At 44.4% G+C, this 27,192-nt stretch overlaps 1 protein-coding gene across 4 annotated transcripts in view; it reads right to left on the reverse strand.

Moving 5' to 3' along the window:
• The window catches only part of TFCP2L1 (transcription factor CP2 like 1), a 69,833-nt gene that overhangs the window by 30,254 nt on the left and 12,387 nt on the right, over positions 1-27,192 (reverse strand). The gene's annotated exons all lie outside the window — the stretch shown is intronic.

A 27,192-nucleotide genomic window follows, 5' to 3' on the forward strand; every position in this document is an offset into this window, starting at 1 on the left:
GGAATGAATAAAAACCTGTTAAACATTGTCTCTAACTGCAGAATGAAGAGCATTTTCTCAAGCTGAAAGAATTTCATGTATTTGAAAGGTGTGGGGATTCTGTTTGGGGCATGTAACCAGCAAGAGCCAGTTAAAGAATACAGATGGGGAAAAGATCCATCCATAAGAACAAACTTAAAACACCAAACTTTAAAGTATCTACGAGTTACCTGAAGCAAACTACACACATTTTACTGGAAGATAAAACATACCTTGAAAAAATACAATACAAAACATTCCTAGACAGAAAGACCACCTATCAAATGATGTCAACTTTTTCCAAATCAAGCTCAGTGACAACTCTAAAACACCTTGCCACACATTGCAGCTTAACAATGGATGTGTTGCAAATAAGAGAGAACAAATGATTTCATCATTGGTCTTGGTAAATCCAATCAAACTCTGTTAAAAAACTTTTTTTTTAATAATGATAGGCTCTCAAGAAGTTACAAAACTAGTACACAAAGGTCCTGAGCATCAGCCCCGAGCTTCCCCCAGGGGTGGCATCTGAGTTCACTATGGTGCATTATCAAAACTGACCATGGCACAGTGCAATTAACTAAATCCCAGACCTCACTCAGGTTTCCCTGGGTTTTGCAGACTTAATCCAAGTTACCACTAGATTAAAAAGTTAATTTCCTAAAGTTTTGTGTTAACATGAATGACTGCTTATCAGACACTCAATGGGGAAGGACTGAACCTAAATCAATGAAAGAAAAGGAAATCTAATAGAGAGAAAGACACAGATATAGATATATATGCATCTAGGAGCAGCACAAACCCAGTGGCTAACGGACTTACTATGTCTAAAAAAGCAGTGATTGGACAAATATTAAGATTCCCTGGAGTAGGTTGAATTGTAGCCCCCCAAAGATATGTCCATACCCTAATCTCCAGAACCTGGGAATATTATCTTTGCTTTGGAAAAAGTTTTTGCAGATGCAATTAAGGTAAGGATATTGAGGTGAAGAGAGATGATCCTGGTTTGCCCTGGAGGTCCCTACATCCAGCGACAAGTGCCCTTGTAAGAGGACACACAGAGAAAAGAAGAAGCAGGGACGCACGGGAGCAGAGGCTGGACCGATGAGGCCACAAGCCAAGGAGCGCCTGGAGCCACCCGAAGCCGAAAGACGCAAAGAACAAACTCTCTCCTAGAGCCTCCACAGCTGTGGCGGATTCCCGACTTTCGGCCTCCAGAACTGGGATAGAATAAACCTCTGCTCTGTTTTAAACCAACATGTTTGTAGCTCTTTTGTTAAAGTAACCCCTTGAAACTACTATAGTCCTCCTCTCAATGAAAAATATTATGGACAGACACTCTGAAATCAATCATTCATTCCAAGTATTTGCTGAGCATTAACAGCCACGTGCCAAAGGCCATGTGAATCTTGGGAGAGGAGCAGAGGGACCCAGTGGTGTGGTCATGGACACAATGCTGGCTGGGCTCAGAGATGCCCACTCAGCAAAGCTCCCTTCTCCCTTCAGGAAGGCAGGACTTGTCCAGCTGGCTTCCACCAGCCCTGGCTCCCTCTCCATTCAGGCCAAGACCATGAAAACTGCTCAGGTTGTCCTGCTGGGCACATCCCATCAGAAGGAAAAGGCACAGACCCAGACTCCTGTCCTGCCCTCATGCTGGTTCCGAAGGGTCTTGCTGATCTGAACAGACACTAGTACCTTTCTGAAAAAGCCAGATTTTTCACATAACATTTCCGGGCTCCTGAGCCAACACTCTCTTGACAGCTACATGAAATGGAGCCTCCCACGCCCTAACTGGTTTTTCCAGTGTCCTCCACCTTCCCCGAGGAAGAATGCAGCCCGCTCTGGCATGAAGCCCAAGGCCCAAATGGTCATTACTGTGGGTTTACAGGCGCCCTGGGGCCCCATTAACACTGACCCCAGGCTCTGCAGGGCAAGCTCAGCTCAGGCCTGGCAGGAGGTACCTCCCGTGCCACACAGAGTAGTTCCCAGGTCTGAGCATCACAGGCAGCCATTCAGGGATCAGAGCTACTAAGTGGGATTTCAGGTCCAGGGTCCCAGCCATTTCTACCAGCAGCAGAGACCTACCCCCTACCCTTCCCCATGGAGTCCCCCAGCCACTCTACATCCCCCCCTGCTCAGGCTTCGGACAGACACCTGGTTCCCTCTCCATTCAGGCTGCCTCAACGCCAATATGCCTCCCGGCCCCCTCCCACCCAGCACAACACCAATACTCGGGCTGATGAACAAGATCAGGGTGGCAGAATTGACCTGGGGGATGAGGGCATCTCTCTGCTTGGCTGGCCTCATTTCTACACACCCGTGGGAGCCACAGAAAGTGGGCTCTATCAAGGCCCAGGGCTGCGTGTGTTCTGCTCAACACTGTTCTGTTTGACGCAGAGGAGGGACTCAGGGGTCTCTGAAAGGCTCCTCTGTGCTAAAACTATAGGGTTTGCAAGACACACTCCTGCCCTCAAAGGGATGGCAATCCTCTGGGGTACATCAAAACAGCACCAGCATAAGACAAACCCTAGAGACTGTCATACTAAGTGAAATAGATCAAACACAGAAACACAAATACCACATGATATCACTTATATGTGGAATCTAAAATACAGCACAAATGAACTTATTTACAAAACAGAAACCGACTCACAGATTTAGAAGATGAACTTACGGTCACCAAAGGGGAAAATTGGAAAGGGATAAATTAGGAGTTTGGGATTAACATATACACTCTATTACGTATAAAATAAACAACTAGGGCCTACTACAACACAAGGAACTCTACTCAATATTCTATGATAACCTATATGGGGAAAGAATATGAAAAAAAGAATGGATACATGTATATATAAATGAATCCCTCTGCTACATACCTGAATCTAAAATGACATTGTAAATCAACTATGGTGATAGTGGTGGTTTAGTCGCTCAGTTGTATCTGACTCTTGGGACCCACGGACTGTAGCCCACCAGGCTTCTTTGTCCGTGGGATTTCCCAGGCAAGAATACTGGAGTGGGTTGCCATTTTACTCCATTATATAATAAAAATTAAATTAAAAATTAAAAAGAAAAAAAATACAAAGAAGAATGCCTCTAAGAAACGATGGAGATCCAAAGCGGATGATCCTCACCCAGAATGGGGAGGTGGAGGGGAAGGGTTTGAACAAGGAGAGAACATTTGCCATGGACTTGAAAGAGTAGGCAAGATTTCTACAGCTGAGGGGAAGAATGATCAAGAAAGTCACCCCCAAGCAAGACAGTGGCCAGTGGGGAAAAACATGCCTTTAGGAAACAGCTAACAGCTTCCATTTACTGGGTGCTGACTCAGCGTGAAAGTCTGCCCAGAGATTAACTCACCTGAATCAACAGCGCAGTTTAGATTAAGAGTCCTCCTGACAGAAGGAAGCAGAGGCTCAGAGAGGTTACCTGACTTGAACAAACTCACATGGCTAGTCAGTGGCGGATGGAGCCAGGGGCAGAAACTTGAGCCCATCCAACCTGGTGGGTGTTGTCTGCAGGACAGAGGACTCTCTCTCACCTTCACCTTTCTGAAGGCATCTGGTTTCATTCTGTGTGCTGGTTAAAGTCTACCCACAGCATCTGGTGTGGCACTCTGTTCTCCTTCCTGCCCCCCTTTAGGACTAGAAATAAAGGTAATTCCTAGGAGGGCCAACTCGACTTTTTCCATGACCCTAGATAAAACATTTCCTTGTCTGTAAAATCCTCTGCTTGCTACACGGTATGATAGTAAAGCCTGTTCTAATTTCAGAATTGTGACATGTGGAAAAAGAAAAAGAGTTGGTCTTAGAATCAAGGATGGGTGTGATATGCGCATGTGCTCGGTCATGTCGAACCCTTTGTGACCTCACAGACTGCAGCCCGCCAGGCTCCTGTGTTCATGGGGTTTCCCAGGCAAGAACAATGGAGGGTTGCCATGCCCTCCTTCAGGGGATCTTCCAGACCCAGGATCAAACCTGCGTCTCTTGCATCTCCTGCATTGGCAGATGGGTTCTTTACCACTAGCATCACCTGGGAAGCCCTAGAATCAAGGGGATAGAATAATAAATAAACCACCATCATTTAACTATCATCCAGCGATGAGTTGGGACATTGCTAAGCCCTTCTGAGCATTATTTCATTTAGCCCTCTCAACCATCTTTGGAGAAGGCAACGGCAACCCACTCGAGTACTCTTCCCTGGAAAATCCCATGGACGGAGGAGCCTGGTAGGCTGTAGTCCATGGGGTCACAAAGAGTTGGACATGACTGAGCGACTTCACTTCCACTTTTCACTTTCATGCACTGGAGAAGGAAATGGCAACCCACTCCAGTGTTCTTGCCTGGAGAATCCCAAGGACAGGGGAGCCTGATGGGCTGCCATCTATGGGGTCGCACAGAGTTGCACACAACTAAAGCAACTTAGCAGCAGCAGCAGCAACCATTTTATGAGGAAAACCCAGTATGGCTCCCACTGTATAGATGAGGAAATAAAGTCAGAGATGAAGTATTTTGTTGAAGATCAAACCCAGGTCTGTTGGACTCTGAAGACTGGTCACTTAGCCAAACTACTCCGCACAGTGTCTACTGGCTTCCAATGCCCCCTTCTGGTTCTGATACTCAGGAAGCTCCTGAATTTCTTGATATTTATTTCATTTCATGACCCTGTTCCATCTACCAAAACCTTCCCCTTTCTTTCAAGGCTCAAATTCCTAAGGCCCATGACCTCAGTTCTCTGAACCAAGACGGGTCTTAGAAGTCTGGTGGCTATGTGACCATTCTGTGGTATATCACTTGCTCATGATAAACTGGGTGTGATATTCTAGTCTATTAGAATAGTCTAGACTATTCTAGTCTCCCTGAAACACATACTACTACCCCATTTAAAATACTCTGTAGAGGACAGGGAACTATAGTCAATATCCTGTGATAGACCATAATAGAAAAGAGTATGGAAAAGAATGTGTGCGTATAACTGGATCACTATGCTGTACAGCAGAAACTGACACAGAATTGTAAATCAGCTATACTTCAATAAAGTAAAAATTTCAATAATAATACAACAAAATACTCTGAACACATTATAAGGTTACAGTAGCTAAAACCAGGACACTTTTGGAATGAGGACAAACAGAACAAAGGGAAAAAAATAAAATAAAGAGCCCAGAAACAGACTTTTCAGTTCAGTTCAGTTCAGTCACTCAGTCGTGTCCAACTCTTTGTGACCCCATGAATTGCAGCACACCAGGCCTCCCTGTCCATCACCAGCTCCTGGAGTTCACTCAAACTCATGTCCATCGAGTCAGTGATGCCATCCAGCCATCTCATCCTCTGTCATCCCCTTTCAACTCTTCGCATGAGGTGGCCAAAGTACTGGAGTTTCCGCTTTAGCATCATTCCCTCCAAAGAAATCCCAGGGTTGATCTCCTTCAGAATGGACGGGTTGGATCTCCTTGCAGTCCAAGGGACTCTCAAGAGTCTTCTCCAACACCACAGTTCAAAAGCATCAATTCTTTGGCGCTCAGCTTTCTTCACAGTCCAACTCTCATATCCATACATGACCACTGGAAAACCATAGCCTTGACTAGACAGACCTTTGTTGGCAAAGTAATGTTTCTGCTTTTGAATATGCTATCTAGGTTGGTCATAACTTTCCTTCCAAGGAATAAGCATCTTTTAATTTCATGGCTGCAGTCACCATCTGCAGTGATCCTGGAGCCCCAAAAAAATAGTCTGACACTGTTTCCACTGTTTCCCCATCTATTTCCCATGAAGTGATGGGACCAGATGCCATGATCTTCGTTTTCTGAATGTTGAGCTTTAAGCCAACTTTTTCACTCTCCTCTTTCACTTTCATTAAGAGGCTCTTTAGTTCCTCTTCACTTTCTGCCATAAGGGTGGTGTCATCTGCATATCTGAGGTTATGGATATTTCTCCTGGCAATCTTGATTCCAGTTTGTGCTTCTTCCGGCCCAGCGTTTCTCATGATGTACTCTGCATAGAAGTTAAATAAGCAGGGTGACAGTATACAGCCTTGATGTACTCCTTTTCCTATTTGGAACCAGTCTGTTGTTCCATGTCCAGTTCTAACTATTGCTTCCTGACCTGCATATAGGTTTCTCAAGAGGCAGGTCAGGTGGTCTGGTATTCCCATCTCTTTCAGAATTTTCCAGTTTATTGTGATCCAAACAGACTTTTAGATACATGGAAATTTGATCTATAACAGTGATTTTAAAAAACAGACTTAGGGACTTCCCTGGTGGTCCAGTGGTTAAGAATCTGCCTCTCAGTGCAGGGGATGTAGATTTGATCCTTGGTCAGGGAACTAAGATCCCACGTGCCATGGAGCAGCTAAGCCTGCAAGCCTCAAGTATTGAGCTCACAAGCTCCAGAGCCCATGAGTTGCAAACAAAAGGCCCCACATGACACAACTGAGACCTGAAGCAGCCAAATAAATAGATATTTTTAAAAAATAAAAATAAAAAAGATAGACTTTTCAAGACTGGGGGATAAGTTTAGGTTATCCATATAGGAAAAATATATCCATACCTCACACCACACATAATAAGTTAATTCTCGGTGATTAGAAACTGTACGAAAAAAAGCAAAACTTTCTAAAACATTTCTAAAAAAATATGAGACTACTTTTTGACCATGGGATAGGAAAGGGTTTCTTTAAACTAGAAACAAATACACAAAGAAAAAAATTATGCCCTCTACATCATGTAGGAAAAACTCTCTCTGTTAACATTTACAAAGAGACACTTTTGAAAATGCCAGAGGTGCTGTTAGTATCTACACAGTCTCTATCAATGGGAAAAGATCTGGTGAACTGGGCCATATGGTTATCCCATGAAAACATAAAAAGGTCAACAAACACACAGAAAGATGTGCCGGATGGTATAAGTAAACAGGGCAATGTAAAGTAAAATAAGACATCATCTAACATCTGTCAGAGAGGCAAAACATGTCAGTTGAGCATGTGGAGAATGGACTTTCAGGCACTGCTGATGGACGTGTTATACAGATACAACCACTGGGACAAGAGTTCGGGGGGAAGAAAGAAAGTCAGGCTAAGCACACAGAAGCCTTCTGTCAAGCACATCAATTTGAGAAACATCCTAATAAAGTCCTTGATGCACACTGGGAGATTTAGACAAAAACTGCTCAGTGTGGTATTGCTTGCTGCAGTAAGAAATTATCACCAACCTATAACCAGTCACAGGAGAAAGACAATTTTATTATGGAACTCAAAAACGGGATAACACACAGAACTTAAAATGAGTCCTCTAGAGACACGCACCAACATGGAGAAATCTCAGAAACATTCAACAAAGGGCGCAGGGATGTCTAGAAAACCACTTTATATAAAGTTTGGAGCCAGCAAAAATGGCACTGGTCATTTTTAGTGGCAAAGTGTGCAAAGAGTAAAAATTTTAGAGTGCACAGTGAAAGTGAATGTGTTAGTCCCTCAGTTGTGCCCAACTCTTTTGAGACCTCATTGACTGTAGCCCTCCAGACTCCTCTGTCTATGGGATTCTTCAGGCAAGAACACTGGAGTGGGTAGCCATACCCTCCTCCAGGGGATCTTCCTGGCCTGTGCACAGTGGTATAACCAACTTCACAACCATGATTTTGCTTTTGGGAGGAAAAGCAACAGAATTAGAAAGAGGTAAAAATCAGAAGCAAATTTCACTGAAAACACCACGTTGGGCACATGAGTATTTGTTCTCTCATCTCTAGAGCATTCAGTCGATCTGAATTAAAATACAGTTGACCCTACAACATTGCTGGGGTCAGGGGCTCAGCGTGGCTGCAAACAATCTCAGAGACTGCCCTCCAGATCCGCGGTTCCTCTGCATCCCTGGGCTCCACCAACTTCAGATTGTGTATTTGCTATTGAAACGAATTTAATATTGTGTATCAGTGGACGTGCGCAGTTCAAACCCACGTTGTTCAAGTATCTCTCTCTCACACAAAAGAATTCAGTGGAGGAAGAACTCTTGGAGCTGGCATTGCATTCTGCATCGCATTATGGTTGTCTGTTTCCAACTCCCCAGTCCTGCTATAGAGGGGGGTTCTCTTGGGCCCCATTGCTGAGCCATCACTGTACACCCCCCACACCACCCCCTCTGTGTAGGGACATGCCGGGGGCAAGGGCTGCATTGCTTTACTCAGTCACACTCCCTCCCACAATTTTGCCACTGAAATTAAAAACCACCTGCAGTGTATCAGCCTATTGTTTTTAATTTATTGAACTATAGTTGATTTACAAAGTTGTGTTAATTTCTGCTATATAGCAAAGTGACTCAGTGGTATATACATATATTCTTTTCCACTAAGGTTTATCATAGGATAATGAATATAGTTCCCTAGGCTATACAATAGGACCTTCTTGTTTATCGATTCTATATACAGTAGTTTGCATCTACTAGTCCCAAACTCCCAGTGCATCCCTCCCCTACCTCCCTATCCCTGAACAACCACAAATCTGTTTTCTGTGTCTGTGAGTCTGTTTCATAGATAAAATTATGTCATATTTTAGATTCCACACATAAGCAAAAACATGATATTTGTCTTTCTTGGTCTCACTTCACTTGGTATGATAATCTCCAGGTCCATCCATGTTGCTGCAAATGTGAGCCTGTGTTATTTAATCAACTCACTTCAACTTAATTTTTTTAAGTGTGTACCACGCCTGCATACAGAAAATCATAATCATATACTGTAATTAAACAGTCATTGTAAACATTACACAGCTATGCAGCTACCAGTGTTTTTCTGTAGTCCCTTATGATTATCTTGGGGATCTGGCTGGCACCCAGGATTGGAGCCCAGACTCCCCTCTGGGCCCATCATTTTGGCTCCATGTGTAAGCCTCAGTTTCCACACCTCCAAAATGTGGATAATATTGCAGCTAGCACAGCAGGTTGATGCAGGTGCCCAGGAGGTCCCTGGCTCAAAATCTTCCCTGCAATGAGGTCATTACAGCACGTCTTGGCTTTTCGAAGCTTTGCCAAAGCCTTTGAGGCAATTTCCTCCAATGACTCTGCCCCACCCTCCACTATGGAGCAGTTCAAGGCCTTTTAAAGGAAGGCAGGGAAGAGCCCCAGGCCCAGGATTCAGCCTCTGCAGATGGCAGCCAGCCCTGTCCAGAGGAACCATGGTGACAGGGCGTGGCAGGGCCGGAGGAGCAACGGCCACAGGCTCCATCCCCACCAGTAGAGGCCAGTGGAGCTCAGTGACCCCCTCCCGCTTTAGGGTTCTGGTCTCAGCCTTTGGGGGTGGGGGGCGGCCCTCAGCTGGACTGGGGCTTCTAGGGAGCTGGTCACCACCTGGAAGAATGGCCTAGACTTTGTCTAAAAGCCTTGACACCACCCACAAGGGGATGAAAGCCTTCCTCTCGCCCAACCTCCATCCCTCTCCCCTTCCTGCCTCCACCCCCAAGCAGGGAGGAGCAGAAATGGGGAAAGAGGGCAAGGAGCACAGAGGGAAAGAAGAGGAAATCCTGCCAAGGAAGTTTATATAAAACACATGGCAAAGCCCTCTAAGTCGTGCCCAGCCCAGGCAAGGGCCCAGCAAACCGAGCTTCCTCCCTCCACCCTTGTATAACCCCCAATAACCAACATCTCCTAGCTCAGGCATCAGCAAACTTTCTCCAGGAAGGGCTGGGCAGTGACAATTTTCAACCATGTGTCCATAAGATCCGTCACATCTTCCATGCTCAGCCATTGTAACAAGGAAACAGCCACAGATAGCACAGGGATGAATGGGCATGGTCGGATTCCAATTAAACATTCCATGGACAGTGAAGGTGGAATTTGCACATAATTTTCACTCCTCTTGCTGAGCTCTTTCTTCTTTGCAACTTCTTACAGTGCTTTGCAACTTTGTTCCTCAGGCTACCAGCTGGCAAGAAGCTTCAAACCAGCTACCAGTTTACCTGAGCTAGATATGCACATGTGCACACCACACACACAGCCTCGCCCCTTGGACAGTACTGACGTGTTTTAGGTTTTAACTAACGGAGGCAGAATCTGACACTGAATGCCCTAAAGCAAATAACAGAGCTGGAACTAGTGAGCCAAGCCAAGAACATGCAAAGATGTTCAACCTCTGTAGTGGTCAAAGACAGGCCGAATGAAAATAATGCAATGCCAGTTTCATTTATCAGACTGGCCAACATTTAACAGATTGCTAACATCCCTCAAGGACAAAATGTGAGGAAATGAGCTTTCACATGCCAGGAGTGGGAGATGGGATGTCCCAGCCTTTGGACAATATCCATCAAAGCTACAGACACACGCAGCCTAGGGTCCAGCCACATCTCCTGCACTCTAGGCTGCAGAACTGCTGGCACATATGAGATTAAAAATGCTTTTCTAAGGCTATTTGATCCAGCAATACTGGTACAGCTAAAAACAAAATGAACTGAATGGTCAAAAATAAAAAACAGAACAGAGGCTTCCCTGGTGGTCCAGGGGTTAAGAATCCACCTGCCAATACAGGGGACACGGGTTCAATCCCTGGTCTGGGAAGATCCCACATGCCTCGGGGCAACAAAGTCTGCTTGCCACAACTAGAGAGCCTCTGAGCTACAACTAAGACCCAATACAGCCAAAAATTTTTTAAAAAATTAAAGAAAAGATTACATATGTAAAGGACCTACTGTAGAATACAAGGAACTATAGTCAATATTTTGAAATAATCTATAATGGAAGAGAAGCTGCAGAAGCTGCATATATATATGCTGCTGCATATATATATATATATTCTTATATATATTCTTCTGTGTATATATATATATATATACACACACACACACACACACACAAGAATGTATATATAAATGTATAACTAAATCACTGCTGTACACCTGAAACTAACATGGTATTGTAAATCAACTATACTTCAATAAAAAAGATTACATATGTATAAAGTAAGTTACAAGGATATATTACAAACAGCCAATTTTTTGTAATAACAATAAATGAAATATAGCCTTTAAAAACTGTGAATCACTATGCTGTACACCTGTAACTTATATAATATTAGACATAGACTATACTTTAGACTCTGATGCTGGGAGGGATTGGGGGCAGGAGGAGAAGGGGACGACAGAGGATGAGATGGCTGGATGGCATCACGGACTCGATGGACATGAGTCTGAGTGAACTCCGGGAGATGGTGACGGACAGGGAGGCCTGGTGTGCTGTGATTCATGGGGTCGCAAAGAGTCGGACACGACTGAGCAACTGAACTGAACTGAACTGATACTTTAAAAAAATAAAGATAGTGGAAACCAAAAAACTTATTTAAAAAATTAAACAGAACCAAATCCACCACACACACACATACATATGAATGGGAAAAAACAAGCCACTGAATAATATGTACACAGTAATTATATTTATATTTTAAAGTGTATATCTCTATACTTGTGAGCCAAAGATATGGAACTAATAGTGCAGAGAAAGACCCTTCCCTCTCACATTGTATATATTTGCAGCATTAACTTTTTAAAAGAAATTAAGATCATTACATGTAAATTTGAAAAAAATGCAGCACAAGAAACGGAGGAGCACTGTCTCATGCGATCCCAAGCCTGTCACAGGTGGCCATGGTGACAACGGTCAGCACTTCTTTTCTTCCAGCATCAGGCTGGTGCCCAAAAGTCAATCAGACAGGTGGGCATCTGGGAAAAACAGTCTTTCTCCAATAAACAGACCACCAGACACACACAGATGAGGTCAGACCCTCAGGTCTCTCTGGGCGGCCACCCGGAGAACCTGCCGCACAAGATGACTGAGCCCATTTTGTGGGTCAGGTCACCCAGGCCCAGGGAGCTGCTGATGCGCCCAAGGTGACACCACAAGGTAGTGGCAGCCTGTGGCCTGGCCCAGGACAGGCAGGGAGAGGGCAGCAGGGTCAGGGCAGACACACTGGGGTAGGGTCAGACCCTCCCGTGTTCTGGGCAGGTTCTCAAACCCCCCTGCCTCTTACCCTACATCTGCAAAATGTTCTTTGCAAACTGTTGTGGGGATGAAATGAGATCATGCACCTGCAGCCTGGCAGGTAATAAGGACTCAGTAAACGCCCATCATGACTAGCACATCCAACCAACAAGCATACTGAGCCCCACCCATGCCTGGCCACTGTCCTGGGGATTGCACGCCCTCCCTGCCACTCCTGCCCTGAGCAGCCTGTCTGCCCAAGGCCATTCAAGGTCACCCAGTCCGAGGCAACCCAGCTGGAACAGGGCCCCAGGCTACCTGACTTTCCCCTGGGCTGTCTAGGGGAGGGAGAGCCACTGCTGCCGTCAGGGTGCTGCCCAGGGCAGACACACCCCTGCCTGCCCGCCCACCCACCCATCCCGGGGCTGTACCCACTGGGCACTCCTGCAGTGCAGCTCTGCCCAGCCACTGGAACCCAGCACAGGGCCTCCAGCCCAGATCACCGTGTTCCCAAGAACATGAGGCAATTGCCCGGGCTGGCAAGATTTATAGGTTGTTTACTTTCCAGCAGTTACTGCTTTGGGTAATTAATGCCACATAAAACATAATGGAGGCCCTCGATAGCTCTCAGAGAATGGAGGGCCAGACGCCAGCAGTCCTGAAATAATAGCAGAGGGAGGAAGCACAAGGCCACAGAGTCTCTAGCAAGTATCTTGTCACTTGTATATGTGTGGCCTTGGGCAAGCGTGTGACACAGAGTGCTCACACATAAGGCACGCTTTACTACTATCACAGACTGGAGTCCTGATCTTGATGGCTCACCACCTGAGTGACCTTGAACCTTAACCTCCTCACAGCTACTTATGAATGCCAGGGACTAGGCTCTGTGTCTGGCATACAGTGCATCCCCAATAAATACTTGGAAGACAGTAAGTATGTGTGTGTTTATACAAAAGCAGAAGCGTAAACCACAGCCTAGAGACCCCTTTGAGAGGGGATTGCTTCCGGGGCAGGGGTCAGGGAAAACACGAGATGCTCAGCTTGTCTTAAGCATCCGGCAGTGCCAAAGTGAGGACAAGCTCAAAAAGAGGATGGAGGCGTGTCACAGCATCATGGGGGCCAATCTGAAGGAGCTCCCAATAGTCACAACTGGAACAATTTCAGAAACAAAACTGGTAACAATAGTATTAAATTTCAACAAAGAAAACAAATATCCACTTGTCTATACTGATACAATGGTGGTGGGTGGTTTTTCCAACTCTTGCGACCCTATGGACAGTCTTGCAACCCTATAGACAGTAGTATTCTGCCAGGCTCCTCTGTCCATAGGATTCTCCAGGTAAGAATACTGGAGACTGATACAATAAATAAGTGAATAAATAAATTAGCAGTAGATAAGAGAAAGCTCTTACAATAGTGTTTCAATTACTATATATAGAAAGAAATATCTTTTCTATTCCGAAATATTTATTAGTTACAAAGAGGGACATTGTAACTTCACAGTGGAGAAGCCTGGCAGACACTCAATCATCAAGGTTAATACCATCGGCAGTAAGACATTATCAGTGTCATGACTCCCCAGTATGGTGCCCTGGCAAGGGCATCATGTCGCTTCAACCCCAAAATGCCATAATCTCAATATCATCATTTAGAAACATCAGATAGGGACTTCCCAGGTGGTCCAGTGGTTAAGACTTCACCTTTCAATGCAAGGGGTACAGGTTCGATCCCTGGTTGGGGAGCTATGCTCCCACATGCCTCAAGGCCATAAAACCAAAACATAAAACAGAAGCGATACTGTTAACAAACTCAGTAAAGACTTTTAAAATGGTCCACATCAAAAAAAAAAGCGGGAAGTGGTCACAGATCGGAGGAGACCAAGGAAATATTCCAACAATACGCCATGTGGGATCCCAGACTGGAACCCAGACAGAAGCAGGACAGCAAGGGAGGAACTAGTAAAATTCACATAAAGATGTGGTAGAGGGAACAGAATCAAGCCCATGTAGTTGCCTGCTCTCAATCACCACAGCACGGTGACATAAGATGTTCACATTATGAGAAGTGGGTAAAAGGCAAGCAGGAACGGCAGCAGTGCTAGTGCTGACATTCTGTGCCTAAATTAGCCTCTCCTCCCCCCAGCCCCGCCCAGAACTGGGGCCAACAGACCTGACTGCAACTGGCAATCATGCATGTTGTTGACTGATTCCAAATCAGGGGCCTCTAGACCCCTAGACAGGTGATTAGCATCTTTTAAAATTGCTCAGTTTGCTCTCAGTACTAGGAATGAGATGGCTTTTTCCTGTTTCATTTGACACTTGGTTGTTGCTGGTTCATAGGAAATTCACTACTTTCTACATGTTCAACTTCTCGGTAGCCACTCTGCTGAACTGAATCCTTAATGTATGGAAATGAGCAACATGGAATGGCAGATACGCAACCTGTTCTGATTTACAGAATGTTAACTGCATTCGGTCCAACCTAATATAAGGTTTCTTGCAGCCCAATGAACAAAGTGAAGTGAAAGTCGCTCAGTTGTGTCCAATTCTTTGCGACCCCATGGACTACACAGTCCATGGAATTCTCCAGGCCAGAATACTAGAGTGGGCAGCCTTTTCCTTCTCCAGGGGAATCTTCCCAACCCAGGTATCGAATCCAGGTCTCCCACATTGCAGGTGAATTCTTTACCAGCTGAGCCACAAGGGAAGCCCTTGAACAAAAGGGCAGGAAAAAAATTGGCAATAAACTGCCAGCTTGTTTTTTAAGTAAAAGGAACACAAAAGGCATACAGATATCTGAGAAGATGGCTCAGTTTCATTCATAACAGTTGATGGGAAGAAAGTACGTGCGAAATAAAATCCAGAGCAGGGCTTCCATGGTGGTCCAGCGGGTGGGAGTCCACCTGCCAATGCTGGGGACATGGGTTCCATTCCAGCTCCGGGAAGATTCCACATGCTGTGGGACAGCCAAGCCCCTGCACCACAGCTACTGAGCCCGAGAGCCTGTGCTCCAAAACTAGAGAAGCCACTGCAATGAGAAGTCCACGCATTACAACAGAGCAGCCCCCAACTGCCACAACCAAAGAAAGCCCATGCAAAGCAACAAGGACCCAGTGCAGCCAAACATAAATATGTAAATAAATCTTAAAAAAAAATAAAATTAAGAGCACATTTTCTGTGCACCTATTAGAAAAAATTCCAAAGGCTGATGGAGTCCAGACAAGGATGCGGTAAAACAGGTACCGTCCTACACAGGTGGGAGTGGTGCGAACAAGTAAGTTAACAGGACAAAAGACAGCAGAGGGTAGAAAACCAAATCTCTAAGATAAGGTCAGGACAGTGACCCCCTCAGGCACCTCCCTTCCAAGCCCGGCCCAGCAGGAACTGTGTCGTGGGCTAGGGTTCCTCACAAGCCTTTGATCTTGAAAGGGGGAGCCAGACCCTTCTGGTTGATTATATTTCGACCATCACTGTCTGGCCCCTGGCAGCCTCGTTTTCCGTTTTATCCTCTGGTACATGAAGTACACCCTGGGGCAGTTACTGTCGGGGCAAACAGTATTTATCAGGGAAACTGAAAAGCAACCAAAGTGCCTCTTTTCCTTACCCCCAGGCCACCCAGGAGAGCAGGCATCTCAGGGAAGTGCTTCATCCTCAGCCTCTGATCAGAGTGGAGAAAGGCCAAGGGTGTGGGCAGCCACACTGACTCAGGGACCAAGCTCAGGTAAGCACAGGACCTACCCTCCTAGGAATCAGGGGAGCAGTCCCTCTAGGCGTGTGTTCCCAGGAGCATTTGGTGGCTTCACTGTCTGCGCTCTGCCTATAGAGGCTGGGAAGCTGGTGCTCACAGACAGAATAAAACAGACAAACCCTCAGAGCATCCTCACAGTGTTGGAGCTTCTGGCCTCAGTTTGCTCCTGAGACCCAGTGGCAATCCCGCCTTGAGGTCACCTGCTCCATGGGATGCTGGTAAATAGCTGATGGTGGCCACCAAAAGAGGCTTCCATTACCCCACCTTTAATCCATCAAAACGATGGACAATAATAACTGCTAGATGTGGAGAAATTGAAATCCTCCTTTATTGCTGGTTCAACATAATCTAGCAAATCTGCTTTGGAAAATAGCCTGGCAGGTCCTCAAAAAGTTAAACATACAGTTAGCAAGGAACTTCCCTGGGTGGCCCAGTGGTTAAGAATCTGCCTTCCTATGGAGGGAAATGGGTTCCATCCCTTGTCAGAGAACTGAGGTCCCACATGCCTCAGAGCTACTAAACCCACGTGCCACAACTACAGAGCCTGCACACTCTACAGCCCAAACTCTGCCATCAGAGAAGCCCCTGCGTGTGCAACAAAGAGCCTCGAGTGTGGCAACTAAGACCCGATGCAGTCAAATAAAATTTTAACTGTTTAAAAAAAAGTTACCATAGGACACAGAAATTTCACTTCTAAGTGTATACACATGAGAAATGAAAACATAGTTCCACACAAAAACTTGGACATGAAGATTCATAGCAGCTTATTTATAATAGCCAAAAAGTAGGGAAAAAACTCAAATGTTCGTCAACTAAAGAATAAATGAGGTAGGTTCACACAGTGGAATACTATTCAGCAACAGAAAGGAATGAAGTTCTGATACTTGCTGCATCATGGATAACCCTTGAAATTATTATCCTAAGTAAAAGAAGTCAGTCCCATGAGACCACCATTTGTATTATACCACTTACTCCAGAATAGACAACTTTATAGACAGAAGGCAGATTAGTGGTTACCAAGGGGTTTTGGAGTAGAGGAACAGGGGGCAGGGGGAAGGGAATGAACAGTGACTGCTTCTAGGTGCAGTTTCTTATAGTGACTTTTTAATTTGTTTAATTGACTAAACTAAAAAACAATGACACTTAAACGGGTATATGAATGTACATGCCATGTGAACCGCATTCTAATTAAACTTTAAAAGACAGCAAGATCAGACTGAAGTACAACTTTTTCAACTAGGGCAAGTCACACAGCCTCTATTGGTCTTCATGTACCACCACCAATACAAGAGGGTAGCATGAGGATGAACAGGCTAGATCAGACCCTCTCGAGCTTTCTTTAAATATATATTTATTTATTTATTTATGGCTGTGCTCGGTCATTGTTGCTGTGCACCAGCTCTCTCTAGTTGCAGCAAGCTGGGGCCACTCTTCATTGTGGTGGGGAGGCTACTCATTGTGGTGGCTTCTCTTATTGTGGAGCACAGGCTCTAGGTACAAGGGATTCTGTTGCTGTGGTCCACAGGCTTAGCTGCCCTATACATGTGGGATCTTAGTGCCCTGACCAGGGGTTGAACCCATGTCCCCTGCATTGACAGGAGGATTCTTAACCACTGGGCCACGAGGGAAGGCCCTCAAGCTTTAATATGTTCATAAATTACCTGGTCACTTGCAGGGAAATGCAGGTTCTGATTCAGATATCCTGTAGCAGACCCCAGATTCTGCATTTCTAACCGGGTTTCAGGTGCCACTGGTCCATGGACATTCTCAGTAGCAGGGGAGGAGGGATGGCATCTCAGGCCTTCTCCAGCCCTAATACTTCAGGAATCTCCTCTGGTCCACCTCTGTGAATTCCCAGAGCAGGTATAGTTTCTCCTTCCCACTGAGGACACATATCATTCCCTAACCACCAAAAATGGGAGCTTCCAGGACCTGGTCACTGGATGGAGACCATGTGTCCCCGCCATGAGAAGACTGTCAAGAAATCTCCAAGTCTGCCTGAGCACAGAACACCTGGCTGGGCACAGAAGAGCCCCAACCTGCAGAGCAGAACCTTGAGTGGGGAGGGCCTCAGCTTGTCTTCAGAAGGTGCAGGCTCCTTGGCCTTCTCTGATGGTCCAGTGGCTAACACTCCAAGCTTCCACTGCAAGGGTTGTGGGTTTGATCCCTGGTGGGGGAACTAAGATCCCACGTGCCAAGTGGCGCAGCCAACAAATTTTTAAAATAATAAAAGAATGCCTAGGTCTCTCTTTCTAGAAGAAATGGAAAACAGCAATATTCTCAAGGCAGGGGCTCTCGAACCCTAGGATACATAAATATCAATCACAGGACACTTTACACAGATTCCTGCCCTTCTCAGCTCTAACCTGGCAGGAAACATACACTCCAGGTGACACCGATGCTAGTGGTCCAAGGCCCAGACACTGCTCCAGAGCTGCTATGGAGAGAAGACAGGACTGCTCTCCAAGAGACTGCCAGGAACCCACGCCACACGCTGGCATGTCAGTTCCACCCTCCAGACCCCTCTTTCCCCATCAAAGGGGTGGGATGAGATGCCTCTCACAGAATCAACAGGACATTCCTGCATAAAACAGGTAGAGTAGAAGGGAGCAAGGGAGGCCAGCTGTCTACCTCTGGCCTCCAACCAAGACTACATCAACCCAAACAATCGGTTTCTTTGCTGGAGGGCTTTGCAAGGAAGAGTATCCCAGGGGGAACCGCAAGAGGGACACAAGAGTCCAGAGAAGGAGAATGAGATGGGGGACACCAGCTCCTAATTACCACAAAGAAGCAGTTCTTCCCCTCCCTGTTCAGCCAGGGGCTCACGACCGGCCCTGCCCTTAGTTAACTGCATGGCCTGGAAACACTCCAATTTTCCTTTGGGCTTCTTCCTTCTCTTGGGAAAGGAAAAGGTTGGAAGGATCATGGTACCTACTTGAGTACAGCAACTCCTTTAAAGCAAGACACAGGGACTTCCCTGGTGATCCAGTGGCTAAGACTTCTCGTTCCCAATGTGGGGCCTGGGTTCAATCCCTGGTCGGGCAATTAGATCCCACAAGCAACTAAGAGTTCACATAATACAACTAAAGATCCTGCATGCCACATCTAAGACCCAGTGCAGCCAAATAAGTAAATAAATAGTTTGTTTTTTTAAAAAAAGAGAGTCACAAAAAACTTTCCTCAATCAGAAAACAGAAACCACATACATTCTTTTAAATTGCAGTATATTCATTTATAGAGTTGTGTGTTTGTTTCTGCTGCACAGCAAAGTGATCCAGTTATACATATATCTATATCATACATCTATTCTTCCTCAGATTCTTTCCCATTACACTTTATTATAAGATATTGAGTATAGTTCCTTTGTTATTTATTTTATATATTGTAGTTTGTATCTGTTAATCTCAAACTCCTAGTTTATACCTCTCTTCTTCCCCCTCACCTGGCCCCCACCTGTCTGCTTTGGTAATAATAAGTTTGTTTTCTATACACATTCTTCAGGGAACTCCCTGGTGGTGCAGAGGTTAGGATTCCATGCTTTCACTGCTGAGGGCCTGGGTTTTATGCCTGGTCAGAGAAGCCATGCAGCACAACTCCCCCTCCACCCCCTGCCAAAAAAAAGGTTATAGACATTCTTCTAAGTTAGCAACTCTAACTATACTTCAGTGGTCCCTGAAACCTAACTCAGGAGCCCATTTGCACAGAGCAAATGACCTTTTTTCCTGCTCCCCTTCCCTCCAAACAGCCAAATTTAGTGGCTGAGGGAAATAATATTTATTGAGACCCATTTAAACATGACTATCTTTCCACAATGCTAAACAAATTATAAGGCTTCTGACCTTTGCAGTGACCAAAGTGAAGTCAATTAAACCTGGTACCCCTCCCTGACTTCCTCCACCACTCCTCCTGCCCACTGAAGGTCTGTCCTGGTGGCCAGGCCCGTGTTTAGTTCAGGAGTAGGACTCTCAAGGCTCTAGGCAGACAGTTGTAGCCCCCAAGCCACTGACCAGGGGCAGAGCTGCTCTGATCAGAAGTATTCCAATGAGGTTGTCTGAATTAAGGGCTTGAGAGGCTAGACCCTTTGACCTTCTCCTGGAAACTTGGGGATGCGCAGTAAAAAGCCAAGGTACTTTGGAGTGGGGAGAGTAAAATCAAGCTAGCCAAAAGCTTTTCTGCCCACGTTGAAGAATGTGTCAAGTCAATGAGCAGATTAGACTCATCACAGAAGCCTCAAGTCCACTGCAGCGGAGTGAGTCCTCAGACGTTACAAACTCTGCTGCTGAATGCTTGGCAGCACTTAATAAAGATGCAATTAGGTCCACCTTTGCATCTTGACTGAGAACAAAATGCAGGTCCCCAGAAATTCATTCCCTGGAGTGATGATGGCTCATCTGGAATGCCAGACACTGTCACTTGCAGAGGCGTCAAAACAGTTCCAAGCGACTGGGGCCCAAAACATGATAAAGACATCTCTGAAGAATGCAGAGCATATTCTGAAGGAAAGAAAAGATGGGAGAGTGAAAGGAACACAAAAAGTGCTGGGGAACTTCACACAAAGGGAATGGGAGGGCAATGATAAAAGGAGGCAGCGAAAAAATCTCTGAAGATGATATGCTCACTTGCTCTCCTGAGAGATTTCATGAATGATGGCAACTTGACATCTGCCAAAAAGAGGGAGTGAGAAGATGCAGACCAATATTGTCACTCAGAGGTCATTCTGAAGAAACTCAGTGATTCTGTTAAATATTTCCTTTAAAAATCTAGAGAGAGAAAAGCAGAGTATTTTTAAAGTGACATGGAGAAAATCAAATGCGGTAGCATTTTCAGTTCAAATGCAAAGTCTCCAACCAGGGTAGGCATCTCCTCAGTGTGAAAATCTAGAAAGAGACAGTGAGATTCCAAAATTCCAGCTGAAACTCAACACTGCCTGAATTCTACCATAAACATGAAAGGTAACTTTGCAGAAAGCCAGTGGATGAGAGAATTTACTGTTTAGAAACAGAAGCTTCTCAGAGTGTATGAACACACCAAAACCTGACCCCTACAGGAAGAGGACCAAAGATCTGGAGAAACGAAAGACGGATCAGCTCCAGCGAGAAAAGAGCTCAGGAAAGCTTGTTGGAGAGTCACAGACATAGAAAACACACCTGTGGTTGCCAGTGGAGAGGGTGCTGGGGGAGAGATGGATTGGGAGTTTGAGGTGAACAGATGCAAACTATATACAGAGAACAGATAAACAACAAGGTCCTACTGTATAGCACAGGGAACTATATTCAATATCCTATGATAAATTGTAACGGAAAAGAATATCAAAAAGAATGTATATAGGCCTAGAGTACGCTTTACAAATGCAAACCAACCAATCTAGAGTCCCTACCCCAGCCTCCTCCTCTTTTAGGCTTTCAGAACATCATGCTCCAGATGCTCCGGGCCACCGGTCCCCTGCATCAGTTGCTCCAGAGACTGATGGGTACCAGACACCTAGGGACAGCCTTTTTGCCACGGAGCCAATCCTAACCCTGCTTACTCTGCCTCGCCCACTCCTTCCCCTAGAAACCATACAAAAGTGTCCTATTCTTCCCGTGTTCCGTCTGCTTCCTGACTGACCCTGGTGCCCCTCCCTACAGCTCTCCACTCCAGAACCATGAGTAAGGACCTGTCTTTTTCATGGTAATGTCTCCTTACCTTTTGGCCTCACAACACTTGAAAAATAATAAAACCTCCACTGAAAAAAGACCAGAACACCCCCCGCATCATCACGTCCCCAAGGGAGCAGGAGGGGTGAGCTACAAGGGCTCGACAGCTCAGGGTAATGTGGAGGCTGGATTCAGATTTACAGCCAACCTCTGAACATGTACCAGCATGGCAGGACAGATGACGTCTCTCTTCTCTTTAAATTAATCCTGATGGAGGCCAACTTCATTTCATGTGTTAACTTCACGGATGCTGCATTTGTTCTCATATTGTAATTTCTGACATAGTGTTTCTAGATGTTAATGAAAAACTGTTGTCTGCCGTGTGTGTGTGTGTGTGTGTGTGTGTGTGTGCGCACGCACGTGCGCACGCTCAGTCTTGTCCAAGTCTTTGAAACCCCTGGACTGCAGCCTGCCAGGCTCCTCTGTCCACAGAATTTTCCAAGCAAGAAAATTCTGAGTGGGTTGCCATTTCCTCCTCCACAGGATCTTCCCAGACCAGGGATCAAACTCAATGTCTCTTGCATCTCCTCCAGTGGCAGGAGGATTCTTTTCCCCTGAGCCACCTGGGAAGTTCTGCCATATCAGTAAACAAAGGATGTTACTGTCCTCAAGTCTTCACACTGCAGCTGCCTCACCCTCCCCAGCAGTGCACCCTGAGGGGACTCAGGATGAGAATGCTGGCCCCAGATAGCTGAGGTGCACATCAAAGGAATGATCTCAGTGAGCCCAGACCCTTGCATCTTCCTGTACACAGAAGACTGGTAAATTCCTTAACTTAGGATGCCTAATTTTCTTTAACCAACAGTAATTGTTTGATGTTCCCACTACCTGGTTTTTGTTGCAAAAACTCCTATATACCCTGGCTCCTCCATTGCCTCTTCAGAGCAGTCCCTCAGAACAGTCTGAGAGACTGCGTAACAGGCTCACATCCTTAGAAAGTCTGCCAAATAAAACTCTCAGTTTTTAAGTTGTGAGGTTTTTTTTTCAGTCAACACAGAATATAGATTTTTAATATATCATTCCCAGTTTCTTAGACTCTGTGGACTAGACTGCCTAAGTATTCTAGCTTAACTAAATGGTCCACTATTGCTTAAAGCATGACTGATGCTTGACATGCATGACCAAAAGAAGACATCTGAAATGCTAAAAATCATTTTCTACATACTGAACTGCAAGAAATCTGTGCAAGGAACCTTCTAGTTATTTCAGTAAATGTTGATTGGTTTTAAAAACAAAGAAATTCTAAAAACCCAATCAACAAAAATCAAAACCCCAGTTAACTTCTAAGTATATTTATTAACTGATTAATTTATAGATGAATTATGAGGAACTGACATTTGGGAAAACATTTGTTCCTTATTTTGTTGGGATTTTTCTAAGTTTTGTCATCTGGCTTATAATATTCTTTGCTGAGAAAACATTTCTAAATTTTATGGACCCAAATAAAGTATACTGGCACAGCAAAAAGAAAACAAACATCAACAACAAATACCTCAGTTAATTCTCAAGACAACACCTTAAGTGGTTCTGTATTTTACAGAAAACACAGGTGGCAATTTCAGTAATGCAAGAGGACAGAGAGCCAGGAATTGAACATGGGTATAGCCAGCTCCAAAACACCTGGCTTTCAATCTGCTACTAAGTTCCTAAGAATGGTTACTTAAGTGTTATCCAAACTGGTGTTAACAACAGAAACAAAGGTTTTTTCTTTTAATTTAATAGCACATGCTGAACATCCTTCACGGATATACACAAGGAGACACCGCACGCTTTTTATGGCTACATAGTCTACCAGATGAAAGTTCCGTGTTCAATAAGTTATTATGGGACAAATGATGGTTATTTGAAAAGTAACAGAGTTGGATTCACCTTATTCCTTACATACAAAAATAAGTTCCAAAGTATGAAACACTAGGGGGAATTTTTTTCTAAAAAAACAGGTGAATAAAAAAAAAATTTTTTTTTAATGTTTAAAAAAAGGAATTGCCTGGTGGTCCAGTAGTTAGCACATGCTCCTTGGAATAAAAGTTATGACCAACCTAGACAGCATATTAAAAAGCAGAGACATCACTTTACCAACAAAGGTCCATCTAGTCAAGGCTATGGTTTTTTTCAGTCGTCATGTATGGATGTGAGAGTTGGACTATAAAGAAAGCTAAGTGCTGAAGAATTGATGCTTTTGAACTGTGGTGTTGGCGAAGACTCTTGAGAGTCCCTTGGACGGCAAGGAGATCAAACCAGTCCATCCTAAAGGAGATCAGTCCTGAATATTCACTGAAAGGACTGATGCTGAAGCTGAAACTCCAATACTCTGGCCACCTGATATGAGGAACTGACACATTTGAAAAGACCCTGATGCTGGGAAAGATTTAAGGTGGGAGGAGAAGGGGACGACAGAGGATAAGATGGCTGGATGGCATCACCGACTCAACGGACATGAGTTTGAGTGAACTCTGGGAGTTGGTGATGGGCAGGGAGGCCTGGCGTGCTGCAGTCCATGGGGTCACAAAGAGTCGGACACGACTGAGCGACTGAACTGAACTGGACTGAACTGAACTGAACTGAACTGAACTGCAGGATGGAGACACAGATACAGACGACAGACTTGTGGACCCAGCAGGAGAAGGAGAGAGTGAGACGAACGGAGGAAGTAGCGTCAGCACATATACACTACCACATGTAAAATCGATACCTCGTGAGATTTGCTGTACAACACGGGAGCCCAGCCTGGCCTCTGTGATGACCTAGAGGGGTGGGGTGGGGCGAGGAGAGGGACGCTCAAGAGGGAGGCTGGATTGTGTTCTTGTATGGCAGAAAACACAACATTGTAAAGCAATTTTTCTCCAATTAAAGAATGAATTTTAAAAAATTAAAATAAATTTTAAAAAATTAACAAAAAAGGGAATTCCCTGACAGTCCAGTGGTTAGGACTCAGCACTTTCACTCCATGCCAAAAATATATTTTTTTCAGAAAAAAAAAGCAGGTGAATATTAAGATCTTAAAGCGGAGAAGGCCTTTTACCATGTAAAATAAAGAACAAGTAAATGAAAGCAAAATGAATAAAATATATGAAAGTGTGGGAAAATATGTCTAACACACTATCCCAAATAAGCAAAGAGCCCATCAGTTAGTTTAGTCACTCAGTTGTGTCCGACTCTTTTTGACCCCAAGGACTGCAGCACGCCAGAACTCCTTGTCTATCACCAACTCCTGGAGTTTACATGTGGACATCACTAGATGGCCAATACTGAAATCAGATTGATTATATTCTTTGCAGCCAAAGATGGAGAAGCTCTGTAGGGTCAGCAAAAAGAAGACCGGGATCTGACTGTGGCTGAGATCATGAACTCCTTATTGCCAAATTCAGACTTAATTTGAAGAAAGTAGGGAAAACTACCATTCAGGTATGACCTAAATCAAATCCCTTACGATTATACAGTGGAAGTGACAAATAAATTCAAGGGATTAGATATGATAGAGTGCCTGAAGAAGTATGGATGGAGGTTACTGACATTGTACAGGAGACAGTGATCAAGACCATCCCCAAGATAAAGAAAGGCAAAATGGCTGTCTGAGGAGGCCTTACAAATAGCTATGAAAAGAAGAGAAGTGAAAGGCAAAGGAGAAAAGGAAAGATATACCCATTTGAATGCAGAGTTCCAAAGAATAGCAAGGAGAGATAAGAAAGCCTTCCTCAGTGATCAATGCAAAGAAACAGAGGAAAACAACAGAATGGGAAAGACTAGAGATCTCTTCAAGAATACCAAGGGAACATTTCATGCAAAGATGGGCACAATAAAGGACGGAAATGGTAGGGACCTAACAGAAGCTGAAGATATTAAGAAGATGTGGCAAGATTACACAGAACTATACAAAAAGATCTTCACAACCCAGATAATCACAATGGTGTGATCACTCACCTAGAGCCAGACATCCTGGAATGCGAAGTCAAGTGGGCCTTAGAAAGCATCACTATGAACAAAGCTAGTGGAGGTAATGGAATTCCAGATGAGCTATTTCAAATCCAAAAAGATGATGCTGTGAAAGTGCTGCACTCAACATGCCAGCAAATTTGGAAAACTCAGGAGTGGCCACAGGACTGGAAAAGGTCAGTTTTCATTCCAATCCCAAAGAAAGGCAATGCCAAAGAATGCTCAAACTACCACACAATAAATAGCACTCATCTCACACACTAGTAAAGTAATGCTCTAAATTCTCCAAGCCAGGCTTCAACAGTACATGAACAGTGAACTTCCAGATGTTCAAGCTGGATTTATAAAAGGCAGAGGAACCAGAGATCAAATTGCCAACATCTGTTGGATCATCAAAAAAGCAAGAAAGTTCCAGAAAAACGTCTACTTCTGCATTATTGACTATGTGAAAGCCTTTGTGTGGGTCACAACAAACTGGAAAATTCTTCAAGAGATGGAATACCAGACCACCTGACCTGCCTCCTGAGAAATCTGTATGCAGGTCAAGAAGCAACAGTTAGAACTGGACCTGGAACACACACTGGTTCCAAATCGGGAAAGGAGTATGTCAAACAGCCTACACAGATAAATAAAAAATGACTTTAAAAATCCCACTTGAAAAATGGGTATATCTGATGAAAGACAAAAAAGCATAGAAATAATAAAACCAAACATGAAAAAATATTCAACATCACTGAGGAAGTGAAAACTAAAACAAGAATACCTTATATTTTCCCCACTAATTATGTGTGTGTGTGTATGTGTGTGTGCATGCTCAGTCACATATGACTCTTTGCAACCCCATGGACTGTAGCCCACCAGGCTACTCTGTCCATGGAATTTTCCAGGCAAGAATACTGGAGCAGGCTGCCATTTCCTTCTCCAGGGGATCTTTCCTACCCAGGAATCAAAGCCATGTCTCTTGTGTCTCCTGCATTGGCAGGCAGATTCTTTACCACTGGGAAGCCCTCTACCAACGGTTAAAAATTATTGGCAAAAGTACAGAAAAACAGACTTTCTTCATTCATTCAGAGAAGTACTGTGTGCCAGACACTGTATTAGTGAAAGAGATACCCAAGGTCTCTGCCTCAGGAAGTTTATGTTCCATATGTGTAGAGATGGAACAGAGATGATAAAGGAGAAAGCAAACAATAATTCAGATAGTATCATTCATAAAACTACAAATGGGACACCTCCATTGACTTCACTGCATGGCAATAAGGCAGCATCTATCAAAATGTTGTGCCAGCTATTCTATTTCTAGATATTGATTCTACAGATATTTTCACTTCCTGTTTAAATATAAAGATATGTGTACATGGATGATCAATGGAGTGCTGGGTGTAATTATGAAAAAATGCGAACAATCCTGAAGTTCCTCAAGAGAACAAATTATGCAACATCCATACAATGGATGAGAAAGACCCAGGGGAAGATCAGCTTGTTTGTTTGTTTTTAATGTATCCACGTGGAAAGATTTTGAGGATACATTGTTTGTGGGGGGAGGGGGAATTACCAAAATAGTATACATAATAAGATCTTTTACAAAAAAAAAAAAGAGACAAACACATTCCTATAAGTGCATATGTATGTGTGCCTATATAATTAGACATACATTGATTAATTTATGACTATAAGATTAGGCATATACGGTTTAATCTATGACTAAGAAAAATCTGGGAAGTGGAATTATGAGAAGTTATTTACAGTACAAATTCTGTACTGTTTGGCTGTTCTGTTTTACAAGAAATATGTGCTATTTTTATACTCAGCAAAGAATAAGGGAGAAAGCATTAAAAAATAAAA

This window comes from Ovis aries, chromosome 2, assembly GCF_016772045.2.
Source record: "Ovis aries strain OAR_USU_Benz2616 breed Rambouillet chromosome 2, ARS-UI_Ramb_v3.0, whole genome shotgun sequence".
In the NCBI taxonomy this organism is placed as follows: Eukaryota; Metazoa; Chordata; class Mammalia; order Artiodactyla; family Bovidae; genus Ovis; species Ovis aries.